Below are 5,884 nucleotides of genomic sequence, written 5' to 3'. Positions count from 1 at the left end.
CACTATCTGGGCCAGATGCTTACTGTGGGCTCACTCTCCGGGAGGATGAATCATTCTGCTTGTATTATTTCTCTAACTAGCAGATATAGCAGATAAATTTCCTTGAAGCTATTGCTGGCTTATCAAATATGCCTCCTGCTGTTTACTCTATTTTAGTTTAGCTGCTAACAGTGGTATTTAAAAAATTATACAGAACTATCTGTATGTCAATGTGCAGGAAATGTGCTATGCCCTAGGGTTGAGTATTAATTTTGTTGCTGAGGATCCAAGAAAATGCTATAATTCATCTCGGTTTGCTAATTACATTGAGGTCCGAGTTTGCTCACAGGACATATGTTGACTGATCAGTTCATATTAACAATTATATTGTGGTCTGACTGGACCATTCTGGGGCTTATTTTCCATCTCTTGTGACCATGCAATTCTGAATAACGTCTCAAGAAATCAGCTTGGATAAAAAGGCAATGAATGTCACGGTGCTGTGTATCTTTTGACTACTTAAAAAATGTAGAAGCTTGAACATCCCAAAAGAGTATTCCGGTATGAGGCTTAACTGTTCTTTGGAATATTTCTGGCATTGTCTAACCTCCGCAATATTGCACTGTGTCATAAAAGTGATTTATATTGTATGAGAGACTGACCAATCCATTCAGACATAAATGTCCAAATCCTCATTGGTTAACAGCTGGAGGAAAATAAATACTAAGTTCTTTAACATCCAACAGAGCTTTAGACAAAGGGATTGTGGCTATTTTCTCAATTAGCATTTGCTCTTTAATGGTCATTCCAAATAAGTGGCTGCCCAAAGACCCAATTAATTCCAAATGCAAAATGCTGTTGTCTAAATCTGGCAGCATTTTACATTCAGAATTAATTGAGGTTATCGGGCAGTCACTTATTTGTGACGACTCTTAAAGAACAAACACTAATCAAGAAAATAGCCAGAACTCCTTTGTTTATTTGGGACACTATGTCACTTAATTGGGGCAGCAGACTATTGCTGAACATTTTCTAACTAGATTCAGACATGTGCACCTGTTTGGCCATTAGACACAACACTGTGCTTAGAGCAAACAGATTTTAAGTAGTGTCAGTCACATGCATCTATGTTCAAAAAGCAGATATTTTTGTCACTGATAATTTGTGACAAATAAACAGTAAGACAAATCAGAACCGTTTTGCTCACTGCAGCTTCAAACATTCAGACTTGGAAATGCCAGAAATGGCTGGGATTGAAAATTAAATGATTTCACATTGAATTGTGAAAGAATTTGAAGGTATTGACAATCATGTTGAATGTTACAACAAAAGTGAAAATTTGTAGAGTGCAATTGCTGTTAGCACTGTGTGAAGTCAGTTGATTATCTATACTAGGTATCTGCACTGATTTTTGAAAATTTACAGTCAATCAAATGAATGTGGCAGTGTATACTGGGAATAATTCCTCAGTTGATAACTATTAGGAATTAATACACAGTTTTATAGTACTATGATAGTATTCATAGTGTTCCAATTTGTTCTGAATTTCATTTAAATATGTAATTTGTTACTCAGTTAAATGGTAGTTTGTCTTTTTTATACTTTTGTAACTATTTCCATGAAACTTTGGCTAATTAGAGCAGCTGCTTAATTGGGCCAAGATGTACAGGTCCCAGTGCGTCCCAATTAACCAGAATCCACTGTATATCAAGAAACATTAAAAATGCAGGTATTCTTTATCATCTCAGATCTGCCCTTAGCCATTTACAATATTTGTGCACAGAATAATGCAGCTTTACTCAGGAAACACAAATCAAACACCAGAAAATAAACAGGCCATCTGGGGCTGACCACGCTGAAAAGAAAGTCACGCAAAACTGAATTCACAATTGCTGCCAACACTTACCGGAAAGAATTCTCTGAGTAGCTGGTCTCAATCTTTTATTCATTTCTGAGTCTATAATCTCTTAATCCTTTTCGCTCCTTATGGAACATAGGGCCTCAACAAAAGTCCTCCACTTTCTGCGATCTCTAGCGGATGTTTTTGCAGTCTCCCAAGTTTGGCCAGCGGCTTTCAGTTCATCCAAAAGCCTACGCCTCTAGGTTTGCTTTGGGCGACCTCTTCTTCTCTTCCCTTGTGGATTCCATTCGAGTGATTGTCGAGTGACATTCAACTGGCTGTTCCTCAAGGTGAGGCCGACCCATCTCCACTTCCTCCTCCTTATCTGGAATACAATGGGCTCTTGGTTTGCTCTCTTCCATAGGTCTAGGTTTGACACTCTGTCGTACCACTTGAGGCGGAGGATCTGCCAGAGGCATTTGTTGAGAAAGGTCTGGATCTTATTGCAGCTGGTGTTAGTGATTCTCCATGTTTCGGATCCATGTAGCAGGATGGCTTTCACATTGGGGCTGAATATACGGAGCTTAGTTTTGACAGAGATGGCCATAGATCTCCAAACAGGTCGCAGGGTTATGAAGGCATGTTGGGCTTTTCCGATCCTTGCTCTGATGTCCTCGTATGCACCTCCTGGTTTATTGATTTTGCTTCCGAGGTAGGTGAATTTGTCTACATCTTCAACTATTTGTCCTTCAATCTGTAATGGCTCCTTTTGTTTGTTATTAATGCGTAGAACTTTGGTCTTCTCCTGACTGAGCCAGCATAGGCTGTTCTTGTAGCCCAGTCGAGTACCACAAGAAAAAGTAGAGGCGACAGCAGGCATCCCTGTCTGACTCCAGTAGTGACCAGAAACTCTTTGGACAGTCTCCCATCGTGGATGACCCTGCATGAGAAGCCATCATAAAGCTGCTTGATGATATTCACCATCTCTTCCAGTACACCATAGCGTCGTAAGATGCTCCACATTGACTTTCTGTCCAGGCTGTCAAATGCCTTCTCAAAATCAATAAAACACACATATAGTGGAGTTTACCATTCTATTGTCTGCTCCACAATGACTCTAAGTGTAGCTATCTGGTCAATGCATGATCTCTCTTTCCTGAACCCTGCCTGCTCATCTCTAAGTCTCTGGTCAATGGTGTCTTTCATCTGCTCCAAGATGACCCTGGTGAGAACTTTGCTAGGAATGGACAACAAGGTGATCCCCCTCCACTTGCCACACAGTGAAAGATCTGCAGATTTTGGCAGCTTCACAAGGAGGCCCTTCTTCCAATCTGATGGGATCTCTCCTGTTCTCCATATCAAATTCAGCAGTATATGCAAATGGTCCACCATAACCTCTCCACCCTCTTTCAATGCTTCTGCAGGAATGTTGTCTTCTCCAGCAGCCTTGCCGTTCTTCAGGCTTTTCAGGGCTTTTTGAATTTCTTGCTTGGTGATTTCACCTATATTGATGTTGAGTGGGTCTCCAGGCTCCAGGTTAGGTGGGTTCTGTGGTGGTGGTCTATTCAATACTTCCTGGAAGTTTTCCTTTCATCTCGCCAGCTGATCTTCAACCGAAGTGAGTAGATGGCCTATCTTGTCTCAAACAGGTCTGCTAAAATTGCTTTTCTTCCCTCTCAAAAGTTTAGTTGTCATGTAGAGTGCCTTGAGGTCCCCTTTACTGGCTGCTGTTTCTGCTTGCTCTGCTATTTCATTGAAGTATGACCTCTTGTCCTTTCTGAGCTGTTTCTTCACCTCCTTGGCCATCACGCTGTACCTGTTGGCGGTGATTTGTTTCTGTTGCCGGGTTCTGGCCTGATTCAACTCCTGTTTGAGCTTTTTCCTCTCCTCCACCTTCTGCCATGTCTCGTCCCTGATCCAAGGTTTACTGTTGACTGGTGGTCTTCCCAGTACTTCTTCGCAGGCTCCTACAGTGGCCTGCTTGAAGGTAATCCAGGCGTGTTCCGCTGTTCTCTCATCTTGTTCCTCTATTTGAAGAGCCCCAAAGTAGTTTTGCAAGGCGATGTGGAAATCTTTCTTGTTCTCTTCCATCTGTAGTTTTCTAACATCAAACTTTATTCGCGTGTTCTGTTGCTTCTTCTTGGCTGACAGCTTCATCTTCAGCTTTGCAACAACCAAATGGTGGTCAGATCCAATATCTGCTCTTCTTTTGGCTCTCACATCTTGCAATGAACTTCTCCAGCGCTGGCGGACTATGATGTGATCAATTTCGTTCTCTGTTTGACGGTCAGGTGAGACCCAGGTTATCTTGTGGCAGCGTCGGTTGGGAAAGAGGGTACCTCCAATGGTCAGTTCGTTGAAGACACAGAAGTCGGTAAGGAGTTCTCCATTTTCATTCATATTCCCCAAACCATTCTGGCCCATCTCTCTCTCCCTGCCAGTGTTATCGCTGCCTACTTTGGCATTCAGGTCTCCCATGACGATCAACATATCTTGTTTAGGTATCTTCTCAACTACTGCTTGAAGCTGGGTGTAGAAGAGATCTTTTTCTTCTTCCTCTGCATTGTTAGTTGGGGCGTAGCACAGGATAATGGATACCTTCTGGAATCTGGACTCGAACCTGGCTGTGATGATACGGTCGGACACTGGTTCCCATTCTATCAAACTTCTGGCTGCTTCTTTGGACAACATCAGGGCCACACCAGCCTCATGTGGGTCTTCCTCTTTTACTTTGCCGGAATAGAGCAGAGTTTCTCCCGTCTGCAGTTTGGTCTCACCAAAAGTATTCCACCTTGCTTCGCACATGCCCAGGGGTATGAGGTGGTATCGGTTCATTTCCTTCACTGCCTGTGCACACCTACCTGTCTCCCAAAGCGATCTCACATTCCATGTTCCGATTAGGATAGATTTCTTCTGTGAGAGCAGCTTTGGAACCTCCATTATGGTTTTCCTCGGGTGAAGGAGGGTTGTCAGCCCTGCAGCCTCCTGATGGGTTTGGTTGCAGTGCGTCATCAGCCTCTTGAATGGGACCCTGCTTTTCCCGAGATCTGGGTGAGTGGTTGACAATCTGTTGACGGTTTCTGTAACAATTGCTTGTTTTACGTGAATGGGTTGTTAGCCCATTGCACAACCCCCAACCTGGAGGACCAGGGATTTTCTGTCGGGGTCACCTTCCGCTAGGCGATGGCATTTCCATGCTAACGAGCTCCACCTGCCCGGGTTTGAAATCAGAGTTTACCCTCTCCTAGATAGGCTGCCATCCAAGGCTAATGAGTCCTATCTACCTGGGTTTGGAATCGGAGTTCCTTCTCCTAGGCTATGTTGGTTCGCGGCACCTTCTTCCATATTATCCGGTGCACCCCTCACACGAGGGATCCCCCGTCCACCACCCAGGGGATGTGCCTCAATGCCATATAACCCCAGCGCGAGGGAGTTTATAATAAACTTATGATATTTCATAAACATGCATATATCATTATTCATTTTGTGGGTACCTTATGATCTGAGCTATTTTGAAAAGTTAGAGTTGTATTTCTTCTCATCCTCCATTAGGGAACCGGTGATGGGTTCAATTTGCAGAGATCAACATGGCCTATTTTTAAGTGGGTCCAGTACATTTGGGATATTGGACTGCTGTGCAGGGCCTGGAGTAGATACTCCTTTCAATAAAATGAATATCATAGAACATAGAACATAGAACAATACAGCACAGTACAGGCCCTTCAGCCCACAAAGTATGCTGACCCTTAAACCCTGCCTTTCATATAACCATCCACCTTAAATTACTCCATATACCTGTCTAGTACTCTCTTAAATTTCACTAGTGTATCTGCCTCCATCATTGACTCAGGCAGTGCATTCCATGCACCAACCACTCTCTGAGTAAAAAACCTTCCTCTAATATGCCCCTTGAACTTTCCACCCCTTACCTTAAGGCTATGTCCTCTTGTATTGAGCAGTGGTGCCCTGGGGAAGAGGCGCTGTCTGTCCACGCTATCTTTTCCTCTTAATATCTTAAGATCTTAATATCTATCATGTCTCCTCTCATCTTCCTTCTCTCCAGAG

The 5,884-nt window shown here is 43.2% G+C and overlaps 1 pseudogene; it reads right to left on the bottom strand.

The window, feature by feature from the left end:
- Positions 1-1,946: 1,946 nt before the first annotated feature.
- On the bottom strand, positions 1,947-4,219 carry LOC140733984 (uncharacterized; annotated as a pseudogene).
- Between the last annotated feature and the right edge of the window lie 1,665 nt (positions 4,220-5,884).

The sequence above is a fragment of the Hemitrygon akajei genome, chromosome 10 (genome assembly GCF_048418815.1).
Source record: "Hemitrygon akajei chromosome 10, sHemAka1.3, whole genome shotgun sequence".
NCBI lineage: Eukaryota > Metazoa > Chordata > Chondrichthyes > Myliobatiformes > Dasyatidae > Hemitrygon > Hemitrygon akajei.
Note: the sequence above shows the minus strand (reverse complement) of the source record. Positions and strands in the feature narration are given on the sequence as shown.